The 18,111-nt window shown below is 45.2% G+C and overlaps 1 protein-coding gene across 1 annotated transcript in view; it reads right to left on the bottom strand.

Moving 5' to 3' along the window:
• DCC (DCC netrin 1 receptor) overlaps nucleotides 1-18,111 on the bottom strand; it is a gene marked incomplete at both ends in the record, with an annotated part of 609,880 nt that overhangs the window by 363,910 nt on the left and 227,859 nt on the right. The gene's annotated exons all lie outside the window — the stretch shown is intronic.

Genomic DNA, 18,111 nt, shown 5'->3' with positions numbered 1-18,111 from the left:
GACTTAAATCATTCCACCACCTCCAGGTGAGTCCTACCGAGTGACACACACCACAACATCACTACTGTTACTAGTTGACATGTGCATAACAAAAGATTCCCTCCTCGCTTTGAAATCTTAAAATACGTAGAAAGGACCGAACTTTTTTTTTTTCCCCCTCACTAAAGATTAACTCCCAACTTTAAGAATATGGCTCTTTAGTCAGAAAGTATCATTTTTACACAATGACTTCATCACGACCAAAGATGTACTTTAAAGATATTGCTCTCAAGAAGCATCCGCATAAAGGCTTCCTCCGTTGACATCGTACTTTTTGGGTCGCAGCACAGAAAATACCATCAGTAAACAAGTTTCTACCTTTGGCAGCTCTGTTCTAATTTTGTGTTTTCTTTTTGGATACTGGAGACATCATCCTTTTGCCAGGCTTCTGCCTTCAACAGGCATTCACGCCAATGGACATCGTAGTATAGGGTGCCATAACATAACTCCTGCTTATCTTAAGAGTAGGACTTTTAAAAAAAAAAAAAATCCTTTAAGAGATTGATTTTTTTTATTTTTAATCAGGATTTTTTTTCTGGGTAGCCTGAAAGGAAGGAACCATCCCTTACTACCAATCCATCCACTCCTTTAAAATCTCCTTTGTCCTACTCAAAGGATTTTTTAGATTTCTAAATAACGAACCAGGAGCATCTTGCTGGGGGGCAAAGCAAGCCCATATCCAGTTTCCTTGCTCACATAAGCACAGGCTATTGAAGCATTTCCTATTTAACTGGTACGGACAAGAATTTACCCCCCCCAAGGAGAAGGAAGCGCAGAAAGACGTGCCTTTGCTCCATCATTTGAGAAAAGCTTGAAAGAACGATGCGCAGATCCAGCGTCACCTCCCGTCCACTCCCTCCTCCACAGTCACCACCCCGGAGAACCAGGAGATTCCCACCCCAACATCAAAATTTGGACAAGCCGGCGGTCCGGCGCCATTCCTGCCGTTGGGTACAGAGCACAAGCTCTGCTGCGCATCGCATTCCTCCGGCACCGAGGCAGACAGGCTTTTGCCCGCCCTTGCTGGAGACGTGTCCCAACCTCTGGTGGGTTACCTTGGGTTTGTAGCCCACACGCCATGGGCTCAGCCTTGGATTCCTCACTCCAGAAGACAAATTTTAGGCTGTAGGACCATTAAACCACAATCGCTCTGTCATTCCTACCATAAAGTTCAGCAATCCACAGAAACAGCTTTAACTGGGTCCTCTTAGAAATAAGTTGTTTCTCACCACGAACCCTCTTCTGGCCTCGTGCTGTTGTCCTCCCAATAGTCGTGGTTTACTGGCTGGTGGTTAATCGTAGTAAAACGAAACCCTGTTGGAAGGATAGCTGTGAACGTTGGACTGCCAGGCTACGGAATGCTCGGTCCTGCCCGACATCATTTTTATTTGCCTAAAAGTTCTTCGTCGTAACGTCTCCCTCAATAAGTAGAGCCCATCCCGCACCGTAGAAGGGAAATTCATTGTTTGGAAAGGACTTAAAAGAACAAACTCCCAGGCTGAATCCAAGCCCAAAAAATGCTTTTATAAAAAACAGAAGATGAAGTAAGTAAAAGTGTTAAGAGTTCAGGCTACAAATTCAGAGGATTTGAGGAAATACTTCAAACAGATAAAAACACCATCAAAATAATAATAATTAAAAAAAATATATATTTTCCATAAGACAACTTGGCCAAATTGCTGGTTGCTTCCAATAGCGTAGAAACATTTCCTCTGAATCTCAGAAACTAACAAAAGAGAAAAGAGATGGCAATGGAAATAAATTTGTTTCAGTCAGCTGTGGATGCTGCCACTAGTGGTTTTTTTTATAAAATGAAAAAAAATAATACGTTAGATCACAGCGTAACGTGCCAATGAAAAAAATTTACACTCCCCAAGCAAAACAGCTACGCTTTAGTTCTCGTCCAAACGTAAAGACACAGCTTCTGGAAACAACAACTTGAATTTTCTTTTCTGCTCTCTCAAAATCAATTATTTCTAATCTTACCAACTGTGGAAAAAGCTGAAGCGAGTTCATTTTCCTTTCCAAAGCCAGACAAAACGTAGGAAGCACTCGACCAGATTTCATATTTTAAAGCCAACGTCGTAGCTTTTTGCTGTCCGGCCAACGACTGCTCAATGTCCGAGGAGGGAGGCGCGTGCTACTCCCAACCGGGTAACCCTACCCGTTCACATCCCAGAGAGCTGCAAACTTTCTTGTCTGACTGGATGTTCCTGGAAACATCCTGTCTATTTTAAGCATTTCAAGTGTTTAGCTTCTCAGTATCTAAAAATGCGGTATGGCCCACACCGTTCATTAATTTAAGGACTCGGTATACGCACGCTGTCTGGATAAAGCCAGGCAAAACAAAGAGTTCAGCAAATAACTGCCGCCCCTATTCTGCCTCCCCAAAACAGCCAAAATACTATTTCGCTTTTCCACAATTCAGAAATCCAGATCAAATCTGTCAAATAAATCTTGCCAGAGAGCAGCCTGGAAGTTGGGATTACTCTTCCATACTCAACAAGTCTACGTCCTTAACACCTTCAAGACAGGTCTTGTCCTTCGGGGACTGGATGTCACCGGGCGTTCCAAGTCCCTGCCCCCCTACCCCAAGCTAGTGAACGTTTTTGGGGAGAATCCTCTTAGATCTTGACTGCTGTTTTGTTTTTTGGTGTTTTTTTTTTTTTCCCCCCTCTGTTTGGAGTAGTGCAGCAGAGCAGAACCTGAACCTCAATGACTCGTTGTCCGGCCCCGAAGCAGGAGACGTCTCCTCCATCCACCTCGATGGGTAAAACGGCATTGCAAACGCCGTGTAACATAAAGGCGTCCGAGTTGGCTTTAAGTGAGGCAAAGAGGGAAATAAAGGGAGGAAAACCAAACCAGGCTGGAAGCTGAAATATCCCTGATGACCCTTTTGATTTCGTTACTTACTTCTCTAACCCAAGACATGATTCTCTCCCTTATTTTTTTTTTGCTTCTGCGAGATCCGACTAGTGACCGCAGTCGCTAACAACAAAAGCGCGACTCCAAAATGATGCGTTCAAAGTTCTCTGCAAAATCGCGAGCGTAGCACTGAGGAGGAGAGGCAACCTCCACTTGAAAATTCCAATTTGGATTTAGCCAAAGACCTTATTTTCCAAATGGGCGAAATATTCGTTTCTGACTTAACGTCTCGGACGTCAGGCACCAGCTCAGGTGAGCTTTTCGGACTGAATCGTAAACCCATGAAAATAGAGTTTAGAATGGAAATGCTGACAGCTTCTCAGCTCCGGCTCCGCTAGTGGGAAAGCGCTGTAATAAAGCGAACGCAATCGCTCCCCTCCTTTCAGCCGATTTTATTGCTGGAGAGAAAATTAAGCAACTTCACAACTCGCTCTCCGCTAAATTGCTTTGCCTTCCCCAGACTTTTCGGTGTGCCCTTTGCGATACCACTTACTTGTAAACATCCTCATTTTCATCTGTGTATTAACACACGTGCATTTAGCACCTTAAATTAGGATTTTTCCTCTCTGTAGTGTTTAACTTCCTATCTGGCCACTTTATTCTGAATCTTATTCAAATTAAAGCAGGCCTATTATGCAAGGCACAAAAGTTCAATTTGAGTAAAATCTGGGCAGGATTTTCTTTTTTGCATGAAAACAACAGCATAATAAATGCTAATCATTATAATCTTTTCAAAGTGAAAGCTTTTCAAGAGTATTTTTGCATTTACGAATATAAAACACGCTTCCAATTTACATTCTAAAGGTTCGCATAGAATCCCAGATTAGAGATGGAAGAGACCTCTATGTCATCCCTTCAATCCCCTGTCAGCGCTGGATTGTATCGTCTGCTGGTAAATATGGAATAAGAGGGTTTAAGAATTATACATTTTAGCCTGTAAACCCATAATCATCCTACATCAACCACGGCACGCAGAGAAATGTGGACGCCTCCATTTCGCTACTGCCGCACGTCAATCAAGTCCCAAACGAGCGCATACGTCAACTGCTTCTCTTGGTCAGAGAGGGGCACCAACACGGGGCAGAGGAACCTGACCCCTTTTAATTAAATGGCTCGGACGATGCGTTTTACGAAACTTGAAGATTGACTCGGCTAATTGAAATCTCTCTCCCCTGTAGGGACACGGTGGCATCACAACTGACCTATTTCTCATTTGCCCAACAGAGGTCATCAAGGACAAATGAGAGGGTTGTAAACAGCTTCTCTCGTCTTATTAAACATCGCTTCAGAAACGCGTATAGATTTCGAGTAAGTAAGGTCAAGAAACCATTAGAAAGGTTAAAGTGGAAACAAGAGAGCGTGCAAGGTGGTCACAAGATTGTGCCAAGTCAGAAAATTAAATTAACCTAAAGAAATCCCTAAAGGTGACGACATCTTCATTACTTTTATTAGGGACAAAGGTAAAGTCGAGAAACAGGGGGAAGACCTATTGAAAAAAAAAAAAAAAAAAAAGACGCAAAGCACCAGCCACCTAGAAAGCCTTGCCACTTTGGAATTCTTCCCTCCCGCATCTCCATCCCATTGTGGTCAACATTTCACGTTCACTTTTCACGAGCAATTGCTGCAGTTTTACCAGTACGGATGTCAGCACAAAGCAAACAAATCACACGGAGACATATGAAACAAAAAAAAAAAAAAATCTCTGCGGCGTTTATATTCATCCTGAAACGCATTGCGCACTCATCCAAAAAACAGGGCTCAGAAGAATACCGCCGGCGAAATAGCACTTAAGACATCTAAAGAATACGCTTACTCAGAACTTGGTCAGCTAAACTCGAAAGGGAGCCAGCCAAAAAAACTCAGCAGCACCCACTTAAGCAAATGAAGTGGTATAGATGACTAAGCTGCCACCAGAAAAATGTACTTTAGTACCCAAAACGATCCTGCTGAGTACGGCCCAAAGCTTTTTTTGCTCTGGCTGACCAGCTCTCTGAACGCTTATGAGTTTAATGCACCTTGAGATAACCCAAAAATTCACGGAACCACCCCCTTTTCCAGGCACGCAAGGAAACATTTGACACACTCCGGTGGGCTCTAGTCGTTTCCATTCAAAACACAGAAGAAGGGGCCCCACCGTAAGCTCTCGCCAACTGGTATTTTTGGGTGGACCGTGCTGCAGTATCACGGGAAGGATAACGGAGAGATTCTCCTGGAGACCGGGGGTGCAACGGGTTCACATCCCCCCACCGAAAAAAGCTCTGAAACTCAAATCTCCCCTTTCATTTGCAAGGAAGTCCACAAAAGAAACGTGGCTGCTTCTTCCTCTAACGATGCTGTAACGGGACCGACGGTTCCACCGATGCCCGAGCGTGTGCTATTTTAAGTACAGAAGGTGGCTTCCAGCTCTGGAGCCCAGTAAGGGAAGGAGAGGAGACACCAGACATGTTCCTCCTCAGCAGACGCTGCCATTCAGCACGTCGGCTCCTACAAATCCACCTCTTGGGCATTTAATTCTCCCCATTCACCGTAAATGACGCTCAGGATCCGATTCATCATTATAAACGCTATTCCGAGAGCCAGGTCCCTAATGTTCGGGATACGCAGGGCGAGCAATTTAAACCTAGGTTCACCGTGAACTCCAGATATTATATTCGACTCCCCCAAACTACGTGACACCCAGTTCCAAATGTAAGTATCAAATTATACTGAACTGCTCACGGTTAAGAAAATAACACATTTCAGCAAGCGCAGCCAAAGCTTTTCCGAAGAAATAGCTCTCCGCTCTTCTATAATCTTATGAGAGCAACACAACTATAAAATTATCCATTTTTGTCGGCTTTTCTCAGGAAAAAAAGTCCTGGTTGTTTATTCTATATTCGACATGCATGCAAGAAGTCTACATTTTAACCCTTGTAAGTAATAATTGCTCTACACATCACCTGGAAGAACAGTTTTAAGAACCTCCCCGTAACATATATCGTTAAAGTATATACAAATATTCTTCATTTCTTTCTTACTACCTAATGGCACCGCTGTTGGATAAACGCGTATCATCCGGACAACCAACTAAGCAACAAAACCGGCGAGAGATTTGGGAAGATGATGTACATGTCAGTTTAATCAAATCTCTTTAGTCCAAAAAAATAAGAGTAAGGATGAGGGGTCTGAGCAAGAAGTTCAGGTTTTTAACGTACGTTAGATTTTAATTAAAGAAGTTATGACCCCTCTATTCTTCATGGTCATACGCAGAAGGATTAAATCAGATTCCTTAATGTCAGATGTAGGTTGGACATGAGAAAATGCGTTCGTGTACCGAAACAAAGCCCGGCTGGATAAGGCTGGTGATCGCTCCGCTGTCGTTACGAGCGCTGTTAATACCTGGAACACCGCACAGAAGGGCAAGTGCAGCTCCTCCAGGTTTTGGTGCCCATCACCATCTCCCACGGAGGGCCTGATCCTGCCCGCAGGGACATGGCACACTGGGACTACCCACCGTGCAACCGTGCACCGTGCAACAAGCCTTTCGGCAGATGACTGTCTCCTTTCCGACTAAATTAAGAAAAGAGAGCTGGACAAGTTAGAGCTGGAGGAATCATAGAGGTTAAACCTGCTGTAAATTTTGGGCTGTAATTGCCTCCGCAGACAGACAGCAACCCAGCAGGAATTTCAGAGCAGCAAATTCAAATGGGCAGCATCTAAATACGAGCACGGCTTCCTTTTTTCTTTGTTATCTTTTTTTTTTTTTTTAAATCTGTTCTTTACTTATTTTCACCATTTCTAAAGCTGGCTAAGTATTCCTTCCGATAACCTTATTGCTGTTTCCACAAAAGATTTTGTAGCGAGAGCTGACAAATTCATCTGAAGCACTCGTATCCCACTCCGTGAAAGGCTCACGGCAAATACAGCACGACTTCAACCTGTACAAATTCAGGTGTGTTCATTGTAACTTCCAGAAAAAAAAAAAAAAAAAAAAAAGCATCCAGACAAGCAATTTTAAACCGTAATTGTTAAAAATGGATTAAAAAAAAAAACCTTCTTGCCTAAAAATGTAGCAAGCCCAGATTATTATACCTGGAAGCAAGGATGGTTGGAGGCACAAACAGCGCAGGGGCTCGAGGATTAAGTTAAGCATTTGTTTTCAGGCTCAGCCCATTATACCCCACCAGCACCTTTGTCCCGCGCGATAAAGGACAAAGCGGTGACACCAAGAAAACTCAGGCTTAATTTCCAGAAAATCCTCCCGACAGATCTATCGGACAGTAGGACACGGTCCCAGGGGAGGGCGCAGGAGTCTCATCACTTTTATAAAACCAGAGCAGACAACTGATCAGCAAACACGCTGTGGGAAGAGTCCTCTCCCGGCAGGTGAGCTGGGCAGATGATCCGCAGGCTGATGGCCATCTCCAGCGCCTGTGATCTATTACACCTCATTATTTTAATTCCCTGAAACCGCATGCCCTCGCTAACCAAGGCCGCTCCTTTTTCCCATCCAATCTCCTCAAGGTTCAGCCTAAGTAAATCTCTGCCAGGCACTAAAAACGAAAGCAAAACCTTTCTCCTAAATGAAATTTGCTAATTAAAGCCACGGTTTCTCTGGGGCACGAGGATAGGAAGAACAGGAATCGCGGTGGCACACGTTCCCGCTGAGTGTTTCTCAACAGCCCGATACCAGAAAAGAATACGGTGCAGAAGAAACAGCGTTTCTGCTGTCACTTCCCACCCAAATAAAAGGAGCTTTGTACCGAAATGTAGGCCCCAAACACTTTATTACTCCGGAATGTCACTGCCCTGCAGGTTGATAAACTCATGAAATTAAAAGTGATTGAAGAATCAGTGCATTGAAACCAATTTCGTAATTTTAGCCACTGATTTTCAAACTTCCATTTGTACGAGCAAAATCATTTCTGGCTCACTGATGTCCATTTAAAAAGAAAAAAAAAAAAGCATTACAAAAGTTCCATTTTTATCCTGCTATTAAAAATCGGAGAAGAGAGGCTTGCAACAAGGCAGGACATCCCCTCGCTGGGCTGCTGCCATTCACAGCCTGTGCTGCAGAGCAGCAGCCAAGAGGAACAACGGCACATCCACAGCGCGGGATCGAGAGACACCAAGCACGACGAAGGGTACTGAACGACGGCCTCAATCTTGGAAGAGTTCGCATAGAAAATAGAATATAAAACTCTTCTGTCCAAAGACACCTCCTGCTTCCATTGTAGAAGTTCAGAGAGACGGGTGGTGGGCAAGAGAACGAGGTGAAGCAATGAGACAATACCATGCAACGCAACGAGGATCGCTTCAGCGCGCTTGCTTCAGCACCCGTACATCTTACTGCACAGGGGGGCGTTAAGGACTGCAATGTAGGGGTAGACTTAAAATACACGCGGTTCCAACTTAAGCTTGCAGAAGCAACAGAGCTGTAGAAACATCCAGCCGTTTTCTTGGAGTCACCTTCCCAGCAAAGCTCTGACCCCTGGCTACGCGATGGCACAGCTCATAGGGAGGAACTGCCCAAGCCAACGAGAGAATCATAGGATGGTTTGGGTTGGAAGGGACCTTGAAGATCATCCAGTTCCAACCCCGCTGCCCTCGGCAGGGACACCTCCCCCCAGCCCACGTTGCTCCAAGCTCCGTCCAACCTGGCCTTGAACACCTCCAGGGATGGGGCAGCCACAGCTTCTTGGGGCAACCTGCGTTGGGGGCACACCACCCTCACAGGGAAGAATTTCTTCCTAATATCTCATCTAAATCTCCCCTCTTCCAGTTTAAAACCATTCCCCCTCATCCTGTTTCTCCCCTCCCTGATCCAGAGTCCCTCCCCAGCTCTCCTGGAGCCCCTTTAAGCACTGGAAGGCCACAGTAAGGTCTCCCCGGAGCCTTCTCTTCTCCAGGCTGAACCCCCCAACTCTCCCAGCCTGTCCTCCCAGCAGAGGCGCTCCAGCCCTCACAGGATCTTTGTAGCCCTCTTCTGGCCCCACTCCACCAGGTCCATGTCCTTCTGACGCTGGGGGCCCCAGTGCTGGAGGCAGTACTCCAGGTGGGTTCTCAGAAGATAGCACTGAGCAACTGAAGAGGCAAAACAGGGCGCAACGTGGTGTCCTGGTACAGGAAAAGACATTCAGGAGAAGCAGTCAAAAGCACTCATACGAGCTCACGGAATACCCTTTGCTCTGCAAAAAGTGGAAAATAAGCAGGTGATATAGTAAGTTTGGCTCAAAGCATCTGTTACCCACCACTGGGTCTCTGCTGGGGCCTCACAGGGGAGGAGAGGGGGACGGCAGAGCAGAGCCGTGATGGTTCCGAATCCAGAAGCCCCTTTGCTGTGGTGACAGAACGGAAGCCAGCGCCTGGGTAGGCCTCCGCCCACCGCCTCGGGGCTCCCAGAGGACCTACAGCATCAACGCAGCTCAACGGATAGCTTTTTATTTTCGTGTTAAATATAGAGCTATTTTATTCCTCCTCCTGACAGAAAGCGTACCCGAGAGCAACGGGCACGGATACGCAGCGAGAGATGGGCGACGGGAGCGGTCCTCGGGAGTCCGCTGCTCCCAAGTCCCTCACTACAGTAATTTTCAAGTCGACAACAACAATAAAATTAAAAGCTGATGAAAGCGTTTCTCCTAATTATTTGTGTCGGTGTGCAGGCACCTGACAGTAAGGTGGAATATCAGCAGGGACACGTATCTTCAGACGTGGCCTACTTCTTCACACACTGTTCTAAAACTGGTGAAACATTATGGTGGAACTATTCCCAGTTCACACTGGCCAGGGGGAGGAGGGAGGGGGGATCAGGTCAGTCTGCATCATGGAAAGGTATAGTGCTAGAAAGGTTGATTTTCTGGGGAAAAAAAACCCCGAAAGCACTCAGAAAAATGAAGAGTAGGGAGGCCGTACAGAGCTGGAACAGAGAAGTGAGTGGAAGCCATCACTGTACGTTCATTGAACGCCGCAGGGGTTGTCACAGACCAGCTGCTCTTTGCCCTCATCTCCAAGGGACCCCCAAGTCCCGACATTTTTCTAATAATTTTTCAGAGCAAAATAAACTCCCTGTTTAAGAAACAGTAGTATTTTTGTTACCTTAAAATATTTAAGTAGCATGTTTGAAGTGAAGGTTAAGCAAAATATCGGATTAGTTGTATTGTATCTAGACTATACTGTACCCAAATAATCCCAGTGACAATCTGGAAATTATTATCCTCATACCTATAGTATCTACTCATGGCGCGTACAAGTATCTCACTGTGCCCGATTGTTCCATCTTGTTAAACACCATTAGCTGGCATAGAAGATGAGAGAATGATAGAATCGTTTAGGTTGGAAGGGACCTTGAAGATCATCTCGTTCCAAGCCCCCTGCCCTGGGCAGGGACACCTCCCCCCAGCCCACGTTGCTCCAAGCCCCCTCCAACCTGGCCTTGAACACCTCCAGGGATGGGGCAGCCACAGCTTCTCAGGGCGACCTGCGCCAGGGGCTCACCACCCTCACAGGGAAGAATTTCTTCCTAATATCTCCTCTAAATCTCCCCTCTTCCAGTTTGAAGCCGTTATCCCTCATCCTATCACTAGGACCTCTCCAGCTTTCTTGTAGGCCCCCTTTAAGGACTGGAAGGGGCTCTAAGGTCTCCCCGGAGCCTTCTCTTCTCCACGCTGACCCCCCTCAACTCTCCCAGCCTGTCCTCCCAGCAGAGGGGCTCCAGCCCTCCCAGCATCTCCGGGGCCTCCTCTGGCCCCTCTCCAACAGGTCCACGTCTTTCTTGTGCTGAGGACTCCAAAGCTGAATACAGTACTGTAGGTGGCATCTCCGAGAGAAGTTGCTAAAGTTCCACACTAAAGTTCGGATAAAGGAATTAGGGTTGTAACTCAAAGCCTGTTGCACATGAACGGCTACACAGAACAGAAGCCTTTCCCATAGCTTTGTACCTTATATGGTCAAAGCAATAATCATGAACAACGTTGAACATAACCATTTAAAGAAAAAATAAATAAATCAGTGGTCACATCAAAAGGACAACTGTCTTAACTACATATCTGGGCGTTTTGGGGTGGTGGGTTTTTTTTTTGGTTGCTTCTCTCCCTGCACCCCCATTTACATCAGGGCAAGCAGGCGCATCTTATGACACAAGACAGGGGGAAAAAAACGCAGACCAAAATGGAGAGTGACATGTAAAGAGTCAAATATTCACCCTATTTCCCAACATTTCCTTTCACACTTCAGATCGGTTTTTAACTAGAAATGCGCTAATGAGCTTTAATGGCACGACAGAGTACACGTTTGTACCACGAGTGGTGCGTGTGGATCCTACAAACACAACAAAGGAACATTCAGCAGTGATAGCGCGGAGCCAGCACTCGGGAATCGTCCCTTCCATTAAGCAAAAAAAAAAAAACACTATTGAGCACTACAGGTCATCCTGTGATGTAAAAAGCAGTCCCGCCGGCATATAATTGTTATGGCACGTAGCAAAAAAAAAGAAAAAAAATAAAATATCTAAACCAGCTAAGCTAACTAGTTCTTAAACACTGAACCGAACTGATTCCTGAGAGCGCCCCGAGTGGTGCTCTACGCGCCAGCACTCACTGTACATCTTCATATAAAATGCAAATATGAAAAGGCATATTCGAGAAAAACCTGTTGGCTAAAAATTCACAAACATCCATCTGTTTTGCACAATTCACCATCAGGGGATGATACTTGTAATCTAATTTTTACAGCTATAATAACTCTGTAGAACAGACATTAAGACTACTTTTTTTTTTTATTACTATTATTTTGCCATTTATCCAGAAAATCAATTTTTGGAGCTCCAAAATGAGTTTGGGAAGAAAGAGTTTGTTTTAGCTTTGTTCACTACTTTCATTACGGTTTATAAATTCACATGGAATCTCCTGTGTTTAGGAATCAAAAAATGTAGGAATAAAAAAAAAAAAATTAAAATCAGCATTGGCTGATTTTAGTTGTTATAAGTCAAGTTATACCTCCCAAACATTTAATTTCTGAAAGTAATTTTCTTCCTTTATAAAAAGGGAAAGTGATCGTAGATCCAGGGAATGAGAAACGCAGAACACTTTAGACCGCGTTTTGTTTACTCTGTCCAATACAATATTTCCTCAATTTTAGTATCACGGGTTTCCTTTGTTTATCCCACAGAATCACAGAATGGTAGGGGTTGGAAGGGACCTCTGGAGATCATCTAGTCCAACCCCCCCGCCAGAGCAGTGCCACCTACAACAGGTTGCACAGGACGGCGTCCAGGTGGGTTTGGAATGTCTCCAGAGTGGGAGACTCCACCACCTCTCTGGGCAGCCTCTGCCAGTGCTCCACTACCCTCAAAGTGAAGAAGTTCCTCCTCATGTTAAGATGGAGCTTCCTATGGTCAAGCTTGTGCCCATTACCCCTCGTCCTATCAATGGGCACCACTGAAAAAAGACTCCTCCCATCCCTCTGGCATCCTCCCTTTAAGTATTTGAAAGCGTTAATAAGATCCCCCCTCAGTCGTCTTTTCTCTAGACTAAAGAGACCCAAGTCCCTCAGCCTTTCCTCACATGAAAGACGTTCTAATGCCCTCATCATCTTCGTAGCCCTTTGCTGGACCCTCTCCAGCAGATCCCTGTCTTTCTTGAACTGGGGAGCCCAGAACTGGAGGCAGCACTCCAGATGTGGCCTCACCAGGGCAGAGTAGAGGGGGAGGATGACCTCCCTCGACCCGCTGGCCACACTCTTTTTGATGCCCCCCAGGATGCCATTGGCCTTCTTGGCCACCAGGGCACATTGCTGGCTCGTGGGCATCCTGTTGTCCACCAGGACTCCCAGGTCCCTTTCCACAGAGCTGCTCTCCAGGAGGTCAGCCCCCAACCTGTACTGATGCACGGGGTTATTCCTCCCCAGGTGCAGTGCCCTACATTCACCCTTGTTGAATTTCATAAGGTTCCTCCCTGCCCAACTCTCCAGCCTGTCCAGGTCACGCTGTAAAGCAGCACAGCCTTCTGGCGTGTCAGCCACTCCTCCCAGTTTCGTGTCATCAGCAAACTTGCTGATGGTACACCCTATCCCTTCATCCAGATCATTGATGAATATATTGAACAGGACTGGACCCAGTACTGACCCCTGAGGGACACCACTTGCTACTGACCTCCAACTCGACTCTGCGCCACTAACCACTCTGAGCTCTATCCGTCAGCCAGTTCTCAATCCACCCCACTGTCCATTCATCCAGCCCGCGCTTCCTAAGCTTGCCTGTGAGGATGATGTGGGAGACAGTGTCGAAAGCCTTGCCAAAGTCAAGGTAGACAACATCCACTGCCCTCCACCCATAGTTTCTTAAAAGCAAGGCCTCCTTGTGTCACTCAAAATGATTCCATTTCAGCCTTAGATCGTTAAAATCCCAAAATACTGGTAGGCAATGGTATCTAATACTTTATTTTCACACTTTCGTAGCCATTCCGTGCTTAAAGAGAGCTCCTAGAATTATCAGTGGATTTATAATATTAAAAAATAATATAGAAAAAAAAAAAAAAAAAAGAAGCTGTAGCACTAAGTGGGGATTAAAATTTCTCTACTTCTGCAAGATTTTAACCTTGGGTTCAACAGCTCTCCTGGCAACGAGTCTCCCGTTACTTGAAGCCTGGCAGATCTGGTACGGAAACAGCACTACACCAACGAGGTGCAATCCCAAAAATACAGGGCTGGAGTTTTTACGTCCAGCTACCTCCTCTCTTTGGAAACTGCTGGTGTTCTGCGTAGATGAGCACACAGCAAAGTTTTGATTCTCAACAGCACAGCTATAACACACAGCCTGGATTTTGGTTTTTTTTTTTGTTTTGTTTTTTTTTTGTTTTGTTTTTTTTTTTTGTTTTGTTTTTGTTTTTTTTTTTTTTTTTTTATTTGTTTTATTTCTCTAATCCTGATGGAGCAACCTGATAAAACACCGTGGCACGAGCGGCAGTCTCTCGTTGTAAGCAGAGGGACATGCCAACGGTGCCAAACATCATCTAAAAATATCTTTTAAATCATTTAAAGCTCTTGAAGAAATAAGTTGCTGCTGGGCTGATGGTTTTTTGGGGGACCATATGGGCTGACTTTCAGTTGAAGGAGAAATATGACAAATCTTTTTGCTTATTCCGTGGTACTTGCTCAACACATACAGTTTAATCCCAGAATAAACCTGGTTGCGACAGCAATTTGAGAAGTCCCCTCTTTTTCCCTGGATATAAGCTTTTGGAACAGCCAAGAAAGTTCTGCCCACAATAAAAGAGAAGCCCAGCGAGGCTGCACCCAAGGTACCACCTGCCATAACACCGCATTTAAAGTTTTTCCACAAAAACTAGTCTTTTGGGAGCTCAAAGGACAACGCTGGCCAGCTGCGCTTCTCCACTGACTTCTCCAGAGAAGAAATATTTTCAACTTCTTTGACAAAGTAGTTCTTAACCGTTCTTAACTGTCTCTTCAGCCTACAACAAGCTTACACATGAAGTTTCAAATATTGAAGGTGCGCGTTCCACTTCGGTTCAAGCAAGGCTGACCTTCCCACAGCCCTTCCAGGGATGCTCCACATTCACCTTTCATCATCTTGAACAAACGGAGTCCATTCTCCTGCTTAATTTTATCAAAGCGACCCCAGCTGGGTGGTGGGTTTGTTGTGGGTTGGGTATTTTCCTCCCTCTCCTCCAAAATAACCTCTGATTTCAGCCAGGACTGAATCGGTGGCGATACGCCCAGCGCAAGGAACAGAGTGCCGAAAGTCCATACGGGTTAAGGAAGACCAAGGTATTCACGAAAAAAAAAAACTAATTAAAAGGCACTTAAGTGTCCAAATGCTATAGTCACGACTCTCTTTACTAACACACAGCCCACGCTGGCGACTGACAGAGGATTCAGGTAAAATATATGGATATACACTGTTCCTATAGTCTCTAGACATCAGCTGTTGGCGATTACCGAAGCCAAGACGGTGGTCTAAAACGGATCTATAGCTGCGATGTAGCTCATCCCTTGTTTGTTTTGGTGTCGGTTTGCGGGTTTGTTTGGGGTTTTTTTTGAAGAAAGAAAGTTATAAATAATTTTTAGCATAAATCATTTTCTAGTTATAATTCATCATGACCACACACAAAACAATCTTATCACGTCAGAGAGCTGGTCTTAACCAAGGGACTGGATGCTGAAGTGCAGGAATTTCCCCATAAAACAACCTTGGATTCCACATTTTATCATCCTCTTAAAGACCAATGGTTTCAGATTAACAGCAAAGGCAGAACCTTTGAAGGACCGATCCTGCAACAGTCTATAAATAAAGATATAAGACAGGGTAAGTGGTTTCTATCTGAAATCCTACCAATTACTAGAAATACCAATAATCGGTAGTCTGTTAAATTGGGAGTTTTAATAAGATGCTGGAGAAGGAAGCAGCTCTTAGTTTCTCTCCACTGCTCTCCGTTTCCATTTCAGCCTGGAACGCTTTTTACAGCTGGAGCACGTCGGGGCCAAAAGGACCCTCGAGAAGTTCTTAGAAACGGTGGATTTCCCCCGTCCACGGCAGGCTTGATGCATAAAATTCTCCCCTGATTAAAAACAGTTTTCATTTGCTCCATTTTCTTTATTGAAAGCACTTTAAGCCATGAAAGTATAAGGCGAAGGGCTTTAAAAGGGCAATATACTTTCAGTGCCCCTGAGCAGTCTGTTCCATGCGGAGTTGACTGTTACCTTTTAGCGGTGACTGCTTTATTGACTGTTAATGCTTTAAAAAGCGCGGTGAAACCACGCTCAGAGTCTTTACTGCGAGAAAGATATATGCCCCTTATGCAACACCAGTGGTTTGGCAATTTTAACCTCCAAAGACATAAATGTTGATGCATTCCAGTTGCCAAACAGCACGGTAAGTACTTAAAATGCTGCGAACAGACCTAGAGTTTAGAAGTGACACTCCCCAAGATTAGGCTGTAATTCAGTGAATTAATCTCTTCCTAAAAACCTGCTTGAAATATTAAAGCTCATGATCCTTCCTTTAAAATCTTGCAAGAATGATATCTCGCACAGAAATGGGAGACTAAGCGAAACGAGGATACGTACGCCATCTTCCCCTCATCGGCACAGTGCAGTCTCCCGTACCGTCATCGGCTCCTCTGGGCGAAAGCAATAGGCTGTCCAGAAAAAGTCTGGTTAGCAGCGATACCTTGTCCATCGGACAAGGGATCAGATTCAGTTTTCAAGGGTTACAAAGCTAAGCGTAGCTCTATCCTAGCCCAATCCTCATCTCGGTCAAGGGAGGCTTTTCTGAACACGGGAAGCCTATTTGCTTTGCCAAGCAATGATTAACACAACATACTGGAGCGAGAGACCTTCATTTCTCCTCTTGCCCTTACTCTGTCGCGTTTCCATCTGCCAGCGCCTTAAGTCAATGATGTTCTGCCAACATTGCACAGCGACTCCCTCAAAAAAAAAAAAAACCCAATACAAAAATTCTGCTCGCTCAGGAATACATGTCCTTCAGAGAGCAAAATACCATTTCCGCTTGAAGAACCTGTTGCCAATTTTAAACACCATCCGCCTTATATTCCACCATGTAACACGAACCGCTTTCACACAAGCAGAAAAAAAATAAAAAACGGAGTCACCGAGGTCAGAAGGCACCTACGGAGATCACCTAGCCCAGAAAGCAGGGGCAGCTACCAGCAGGTTGCGTTGGGTTGTGTCCAACTGGATCTTGACTATCTCCAAGATGGAAGGCTGGAGCAACCCATTTCCTTACAGGAAAAATACTTATCTTTAAACTAACTTCCAGTATCTCAGTTTGCACGCGTTGCCTCTTGTCCTTTTCCCTGTTTTTCCAATTAAGAAACCTTTTATCAGTTCTTCCAGTTTCAGCCAAATTGTTCTTGAACAGAGTCAGTCCCGTCCTCCCTCTTCAAACATCCCCCCATCCCTGCAGGGATACGAGATCAGGACCTGCCACGCAAAACACAGTTCTTCCTATGCAAAACTCAAAATTACAGCACAACGGGGAACACTCACATATGTGCATTCACTCCAATTATTTTTTTTTTTTTTTTTTTAGGTGATTTCTCCAACAACCAAGATCAAGGCCAAATAACAACTTGAACTGGCAAAAAGCCCTACTTGGCAAAAAGCAGCGCTGCAGGCTCCCTCCGAGGGTGACCTGATAGCAAGGATGACCGATTCCTTTGCATCTGTGGGGCTCTCCATCACTTTGGGTGGGAACCATAGCACAGGAGTACGCACACGGCTGAGGACGTGAGGTTAAACGACCAGAGACAGAAAAGCGGTGGGGAGGAGGTAGGTTAGGCAAGAGCTAAGACTCTTATTGCTTGTTTTAATTTGGTATCATAAGAAAATCTACCTTTTCCAGCTGGTAGAGAAGGGTTTGTTAGAGGGGGAGTGGAGTTTAAGGGACCTTAAGGCTGGAAAAGGGACCAAGTGCATGAGGGACACCGCAGAGACCAGCTGAGAAGAGAGCTGCCTGGACTCCCTCCCAGTATAACCAGAGAGAGATTAGAAAGAACGGCAAAAAGTTGTAGAGCTGAACTGGGTTGAGTTTCAGTTTTATTTTACATCCCCACGTTGTTCAAAACGCGGCAGGACAGCAAGACTAGGCAGCGCATAGACGGGATGCTCGGAGACCTGGAGAAAAATGCCTCTCTCTCCCTGACGGGCAGCGTGAGCGCAGCCCAGTAAGACCGAAAGCTTCGACACAGGCTGCCTTCCAACTTTACCTTCACGCAAACACAAGCTGCTCCTTCACCTAACCAAAGCCACAGCTCACCTGAGCGCTGAAGGCCATAGGTGGCAATCCTCTCCGCAGCATAAAAGAATATTTTATCCTCTTTTCCGACAGTTACTGAGTCAGCCCCCGTGGATGGCCGCTCAACCCTTGTCAAGGAAAGGCAACCAGGGGGGGTCTTTAACAGGTCTCAGTTAGAGCCATCAGCAATACACACCAGTTCCACCCGTTAAGAGACCAGAAACAAAAAGCATTCCCTTAGAACTGGCGAAATTACTGAATAATGATCATAAAGTTATTCCAAACTCCAGCGCATTCTAGTTTGTATTAGTTAAAGTGATGTTGAGTTTCTTTGTAGCTCTTATTTGAACAATTTCCAAATACTTTTCCCCCAATAATTAGATGAGTAAGGACTCACT

The sequence above is a fragment of the Vanellus vanellus genome (genome assembly GCF_965231255.1).
Source record: "Vanellus vanellus genome assembly, chromosome: Z".
Classification (NCBI taxonomy): domain Eukaryota; kingdom Metazoa; phylum Chordata; class Aves; order Charadriiformes; family Charadriidae; genus Vanellus; species Vanellus vanellus.
Note: the sequence above shows the minus strand (reverse complement) of the source record. Positions and strands in the feature narration are given on the sequence as shown.